Consider the following 7,849-nt stretch of genomic DNA (forward strand, 5'->3'; position numbering starts at 1 on the left):
AGAGAGAGAGAGAGAGAGAGAGAGAGAGAGAGAGAGAGAGAGAGGAAGAGGGAGGGGAGGAGGAGAGACAGAAATGGAGGGAGAGAAAGAGGGAGGGAGGTCAGAGTGTCTAATTTTACCTTAAAGATATTCTCCAGTGGCAGCTTTTCTAGACACAGCTGAGTGCCCCTTGCAGCACGGGTCCCTTCTGGAGTGAATCCTGGAATCCATACTGCGGTTAAACAATGTATATTAGTATATTGATAATTAGGATATTGCTTGTGTACTAAGAGCCCCTCAAACCCCAGACCAGTTCTCCACTTATGGAAAGCAGCTTAGCTTGCCCTACAGTGTTTATTCTTGCTATCTACTACTATGAATCCCTGAATCACAGAATTTCAGAACTCTAAGAGACCTTGGCCACCAATCAGTTCAATGCCCTTATTTTATAGAGTGGAAAACTAATCCAGGAATTAGACCAAGAGAACAGAGTTAGTATACAGCCGGGTCTTGTGTCTCACAGGCCAGTATTCTGTCCATCTCCCATTGCCCCTGGCCCCCTTTCCAGCTTTCTCCAAGAGTCCAATTCTCTCTGTAAGCAGGGTTTCTCCTGAGCCTTTTCCATCTCCATCCTGTACCTGTACCCATGGCCCCTCTTGTACTCTAGTCCTGCTCCATACGAGGAATAGAAGTTATTCTTTTTTCCCATTTGAATTTTTTTTATTAATTTATTTTGATTTATCAACAATCACTTCCATAAGCTTTTGAGTTTTAAATTTTTCTCCCCCTCCCTCCTTACCTCCCTCTCCAAGATGGCACGCAATCTGATATGGGCTATACATATACATTCTGAATAGAAATTATTCTTTGCCACAGTGACTCCAGTATAGCGGAGGAGCCAGGCCAGTTCTGTCACGAAGGAGCAGTTCATTCAGCTAATGGGTTCACAGGATAGTTATAGGTCCTTCCCTGTCAGAGAACCTGAATTCTTCCAGTTAGTTACAGTTATCAGGCTAGGGAAGCTAAACACTGAACACACTCAGAGGGAGCCCTCACCTGATGGGATGCCACACATACTCTAACCTGTGATATTCGATAATATCTGCACTAAGTTGAGGGACATCTGTTTTGGAAGAGGCCCAGGGCAAGTTTTGGCCCAGAGGGTGGGGAAGAGATTCCCAGCCAGGAAAAAGGGAAACCTGTTCTGGAAAGTCTGGTGGAGTAGGACAGAGATTGAGAGAAAAAGTCTGGAGGATGAATGGAGCCTCAGCTAAACTGCAGCAAATTCCCTACCTTGCCTCACAGATAACTGGGCTTCAGAGTATCTGTCAGAGGACAGTGAAATATAGTGAGAGTGGGAGGGCTGGGTCTCCTTGTTCTTCACCATTAGCCGTGGCTTCTCCTGAGGGATTTGACTCGTGCCTTATCTCTCCTCCCAGCTGCCTCAACTGAGATTAGGTGTCTTTCCTCCTCTACCTATCTCCTTTATCTCAGGAGGGGAGAGGAGTGAGCGGGAAGGGCAATCTGCATATCTGGATGAGGGGATGGCAAGAAGAAGGGGGATAGGGCTCAAGGGGAGAAAACAAAGAGAAAGTGGGGTATGGGTGTCCAGTGTCTCCCCCCTTTCTTATCCATCAGCAGCAGCCGCGGCAGCACTTTACACAGCTGATTAACTATGAGAGTGAGAGGAGGGAGAGCGTGTGAGAATGAGCAGTGGATTAGACACACAAACACACACACACACACACACACACACACACACACACACACACAGAGTGTATAGCCAGCTGCAGAGAACAAGTGAACACATGTCCAGTAAGAGAAAAAGAGAATCAATGTGAGGTGGAGTTGGATGACAGAGTATAAAAAACCCTAGGGCTGGCTGAGCCCTTATCAAGATCTATAGTTCCCTCTCCTTGGAGTGGAACCTCCCCCAGGGCCTTGGGGTCCCTATTGTTCCTCTTACCTTGAGATTGTAGGGCCAGGAGTCCCTCCTGGTGGGATAGACTAAGTAGTGGCACCTTCTTATCTGAACAGGTCAGAATCAGGAGACCCAAACTGGGCAGAAGAGCCTATTGCATAAGGTCAGAGCAAAAGCCAAACCTTCAGGCTCCCACCTTAACCATCCCAGCCTTTATTGGCTTCTCAGAGAATATCCTTATTTCCTGGCTACCCTTCCATCCTCCTCCTCCACCTCATGGTGGATAGCATCCAGATGCTCTTATTCTGTCAGACCACCCTTTCACATTCTTTTTGTTGTTATCATCACTCAGCCACTTTACTGATACAGAGCACTTAGGATTGATAGTACTCAAATATTAGACCCCATGTGAAGTGCACTTTTCCCTCATTTATTTATTTGTTTAGTCATTTATTCATTCATTTTAAAATTTTAAACTAATGCCCCCCCCTTTTTTACAACATATTGATTTTCTAATATATTCTTCTTCCCTACCCCCTACTCAGTAAGCCTTCCCTTGCAACAAAGAATAAGAAAGAAAAGGAAAACAGTTAAACAAACCAACCAACAACATTGATTGATTATGACAATTCAGAATGCTGCAACACTCCATAGCCATAGTCCACCACTCCCACTCCCTACCCCCCCACCCAGTGAAGAGAGGGACATGAATTTTCTCAGTTCTTCTCTAGGGACAACCATGACTGACATTCTATTTCATTTTATTGTTCCTCTCTGTACACTGTGGTAATGACTGAGTATATTTTTTATGGTTGTTTAGTTCACTCCACTTCAACTTATATTTCTGTGTTTGTTATTTCTTACAATGCAGCAAAATTCTATTGTATTCATGAAATTTGTTTAAATTTGTTTAATTGTTTTTTTCCTTTTTGGTGAGGCAATCAGGGTTAAGTGACTTGCTCAGGGTCACATGGCTAGTAAGTGTCAAGTATCTGAGGCCAGATTTAACCTGATTTGTTTAGTCATTCCCAAAGCAATGGGAATCTATTTTCTTTCTAGATACCACAACAAGTGCTGCAATGACTATTTTGGTGCATATTGGACCCTCCTTTCTGACTTTGTTCTCCTTGGGGTATATCAACCAATCTATAAGCATTTATCAAGTGCCTACTGTGTGTCAGACACTATGTCAAGTGCTCTAGGTATAAAGACAGAAGAGAAAAAGTTACTTCCTTGAAGGAGCTTACATCCTAGCATGGGGAGAAAATAGATAGATAGATAGATAGATAGATAGATAGATAGATAGATATAGTTATACAAAATAAATGCAAGGCAACTTGTAGGGGAGAGATTAGTAAAAGCTTCATGTAGAAAGTGGAACTTGAACTGAGCCATGGAAGATGGTTTTTCTTTCAAGCTTAGCAGTGGGATCTCTATGTCAAAGGGTATGGGAATTTTAGTCACTGTATTAGTATAATTCCAAATTGCCTTCTAGAATGGTTGGACCAACCCACAATCTCACCACCAGTGTATTAGTGTGCTTATTTTGGGGCACCTTCTTCCGCTTTTATCTCCACATTCTAGGAGAGTCTTTTTTTTTTAAGGGAAAATTTCAGAAAGAGAGGTGCTGGATAGCTCCCAGGCTCCATTCAAGTAAGAAAAAGAATATGTCTGTAATGATCATAGGGTTTGCCTCACTTTCCTCACAAAAACCATATGGGGTACATAGCACAAATTTTAGTACCCCAGTTTTATAGATGAGAAAACTGAAGCTCAGAAAGCTCAAACAACTTGTCCAAGGTTACACAGCTAGTAAGGGATAGAGCTGAAACTTTAACAAAGTTCACTAGGTCCAAATTCAGTGCACTTATCACTGTACCATGATGGTAAGACTGCACACTGCTACTGGACTAGTCTTTCTAAAACAATTTCATTTCATCCCATTCATGCTCAAAAATCTGCAATGGCTCAACTTTGCCTTTGGCAAGTTTCCAATTGGTCCATGAAACACTGAAACACTTATAAATTTGAAATATATAGATGGACTCCGTATGCTAATTTGGGGATTTAGAGATGTGGAGTATTCTTTAGGGTTAAGGGAAATGGGTGGGAGAGTGGCTTTTTTGTTGTTGTTTTAGCATTTAATAATTTTTTTTTGGTTTCAAATTCTCTTCCTCCACCCCTTCCCCACCCACTGAGAAGACAAGAAATACAAGACTCACTATACATTTGAAGCCATGCAAAATACTTCCACATTAGCCATGTTGTGAGGGGGAAAAAAAGCAAGAAAAAAATAAACTGGAAAAAATCTGCTTCAGTCTACAAGGGAGTAGCTTTTGAAACAAAATAATAACATTAAGTTTATTTTCATTAAAATTGGCACATGTAATATTTTTGATATGAATATATATATATATACCTCAAAAATATATTTTGATATGTATAGATACCTAGGGGCAGCTAAGTGGTATAGTAGCTAGAATGCCCAGCCTAGAGTCAGGAAGATTCATCTTACTGAGCTCAAATCTGGCCTTATACACTTACTAGCTGTGTGACCCTGGGCAAGTCACTTAACCCTGTTTGCCTCAGTTTCTTCATTGTAAAATGACCTGGAAGAGGAAATGGCAAGCCACTCCACTATATTTTCGAAGAAAACCCCAAATGGGGTCACAAAGAGTTGGACATAACTGAAGAGTGACTGAACACATACAACTAATTTCATATTTAGTGGGAAAAATAAAACTAACAGGGACACTCTGTCATAGAGCCTCTATTCACATTATATAGGATAATCGACTTACTTATTAAGCACCAACTATGTGCCAGGCACTGTGCTAGGATCTGGGAATAAAAATACAATGAACAAAACAATCCGTATTCAAAAGGAGCTTACATTGTATGGAGAGAACAAGGAAAGAGAATAAATACAAGCTATATTTAACTATAAGATAGTTTGTGGGGGAGGTAGCAGTTGGGATCAGGAAACCACACAGAATCTGGTGTTTGAGCTGAATATTAAAGAAAGAGGATTCTGTAAAGTGAAGAAGAGGAGGAAGTATATTCCAGGGATGGGGCATTAGCCAATAAGAAGGCAGAGAGGTAAAAAATGGAATGTTCCAGACGGGAAGGTAACAAGCATTTATTAAGCACTAGGCACCATATTTATATGCCAGGCACTATACAGTATTATTTCATTTGATCTCACAACAACTTTGAGAGGCAGGTACTATTATTATCATCCCTATTTTACAGTTGAGGAAACTGAGGCAAATGGCAGTTAAGTGACTTGCCCAAGGTCAGACAGTTAGCAAGTGTCTGAGGTAAAATTTGAACTCCAGGCCCAGCATTCTACCCACTTTGTTACCTAGCTGCCTTCAGAGAAAACCAGCTTCATTGGATTACAGAGGAGTATGTACTAATGCTGGGGAAGGAATTCACAATAAGGCTGTAAAGATAGGTTGGGGTAAGGTAGTAGAGGGTTCTAGAAGCTAAATAGAGTAATTTATATTTGATCCTAAGACACAATAGAGAGCCATTGGAATTTTTTAAGCAGGGGAGTCGCATGGTCTGATCTGTGTTTAAGGAAAATCTGTTTGGCAACAGTATGGAGGATGGACTGGCACAAAGAGAGACTTGAGGTAAGGAGATCAAAGTTGCTACAATCATCTCAGGGAGTGCAGATGAGGGCCTGAACAAAGGCAAAGTCTGTGAGTAGGGAGAAAGAGTCCTATGGGAGATCTATTGAGGAGATAGAAATAGCAAGATTTGGCAGTCAACTGTACACGGGGGGTATGGGACAATGGAGTTCCACAGAGCAGTTTAGAAATTGCCGGCCAATGGGATGAAGTCCAAACTCCTTAGTCCAATATCCAACCCTCTCCATAGTCTGTTCCCATTTTAATTTGTCCAATCTTATTTCTTGCTTCCTGAAGATCTTTTCTAAATCCTATCATATTACTATCATGTAATGGGAAATGCTGAGTCTTTGTGCTGACTTTTTCTCTTCCCAGTTTTTCCTCTACTTCTCTTACTTGCTTCTCAAAATCTTTTTTGAGCTCTTCCATGGTCTGGGACTGATTTATATTTTTCTTGGAGGCTTTGGATATAGGAGCTTTGACTTTGTTGTCTTCTTCTGGTTGTATGTTTTGATCTTCTTTGTCACCAAAGAAAGATTCTATGGTCTGACTTTTTTTTTTTGCTCAGTTTGCTCATTTTCCCAACCAATTATTTAACTTTTAAATTCTTTGTTAAGGTAGGGGTCTGCTTCCAGTGTGGAGAATGTATTGTCCCAAGCTTTGGGGGTTTTGGGCAGCTGTTTTCAGAGTGTACCTTTCTTCCAAGGTGGTATGATCAAGGGCGGGGTGTTTACTCCTTTCCTGGCCTGTGCTCTGGTCTATGAGTGACCACAAGCACTCTTTTCTGCCTTGGAACTGTGAGAAAGATTCGTTCTCCACCATGCCAGCATTCCTCCTTGCCCCAGAACCACCACCCATAACTGTGACCCAGAGCCAAGTAGGGGAAAAGCAAGAGAATCCTGCCTCCACACCAGCAAAGAGATCCCTGCAAACCCCCTCTGATCAGCCACTTGATTCCCTCTCTGTCTGTAGGCTGAGAACTCCAGAAGCAGCTGCTGCCCCAGGGCTGTACCAGGACTGGGGCTGGGACTGAGCTTCTCTCTCACTGCAGTCACAGACCTTTCCTACTGACCTTCTAAATTGTCTTTAGTGTTTGTGGGTTGAGAACCACCACAGCTGCCCATGATTCAGTCCCCTGAGGCCTGCTCCAAGTCCGCCAAGGCCTGGTCTTTGCCTGTGTGCCCATGCTGAGCTGTGTTTCTCTCCCAGCCTGGTGCAATAGACCTTTCCAATCAACCTCCAGGTTGTCTTGGGCTGGAAATTTGTTTCACTCTCTCTTTTTGTGGGTTCTGCTGCTTGAGAATTTGTTTAGCCATTTTTTACAGGTATTTGGAGGGATCTGGGGGAGACCTCAAGCAAGTCACTGCTTTTACTCCACCATGTTGACTCCACTCTCTTCTTAATACCCATTCTAATGGGATATAATTGAAGCCTTGACCTCAGGTCATGGCTACAAGCTTTTCCATCAGTATTGACATGTGAAGAGAAGAGAGTCATTTATGCCCTTAAGGCTTTTAGCCCAGTAGATGAGAAACCAGGTCAATCAATTAACAAGCATTTATTAAGCATCTACTTTATGCTGAGGATAGGAACTGGACTTATGATTTCATTAATTTTGGGAACCTTCTCAATTTAGTAGTCTTAGAGGACTGAAATATCAGAGGATAGGACTTGAACCTAGGTCTTCCTAACTTTGAAGCCAATGTTATATGTATTCCACCAAGCTGTCTCTCCCATGCTATGGCACAGTTCCTGCCCCTGGCAAGCTGAAGAGGAGAGCAGGCAAAAAATTTCCCCTGGCTGAAATTAACACAAGATGCTAACCAGGAGATAAATAGGAGTGTTATTAGAAATCATCACATCCTAACAAGCATATGAAAAATGGTTCCAAATCACTAATAATAGACATGCAAATTCAAACAGCTCTGAAGTTTCACTTCACACTCATCAGATTGGCAATTGTGACTAAAGAGGAAAATGCTTGAGGGCGTGTGGGAAGACATGCACATAAATGTCCACATTGCTGGTGGAGCTGGGAATTGGTCCAGCTGTTCGGTTACCATTTGGAATTGTACTGGAGAAGTCAGGGAACTGTGCATACCCTTGGACTACCACACTTTACCCCCAAGGACATCAGAGACAGAGGCAAAGGAACCCTTTATTCACAAATATTTATGAAATTGTTTTATGTGGTCACAAAAGACAAAAACAAACAAACAAAAAAAACTAAACCCTGGAAACAAAGTGAGTATTCAATAATTGGGAAAGGTCAAGCAAACTGTAGCATGTGGAAGTAACGAAGCAGTATTATGCT

The sequence above is a fragment of the Vombatus ursinus genome, unplaced genomic scaffold (genome assembly GCF_900497805.2).
Source record: "Vombatus ursinus unplaced genomic scaffold, bare-nosed wombat genome assembly UNPS02009062.1, whole genome shotgun sequence".
Taxonomy (NCBI): domain Eukaryota; kingdom Metazoa; phylum Chordata; class Mammalia; order Diprotodontia; family Vombatidae; genus Vombatus; species Vombatus ursinus.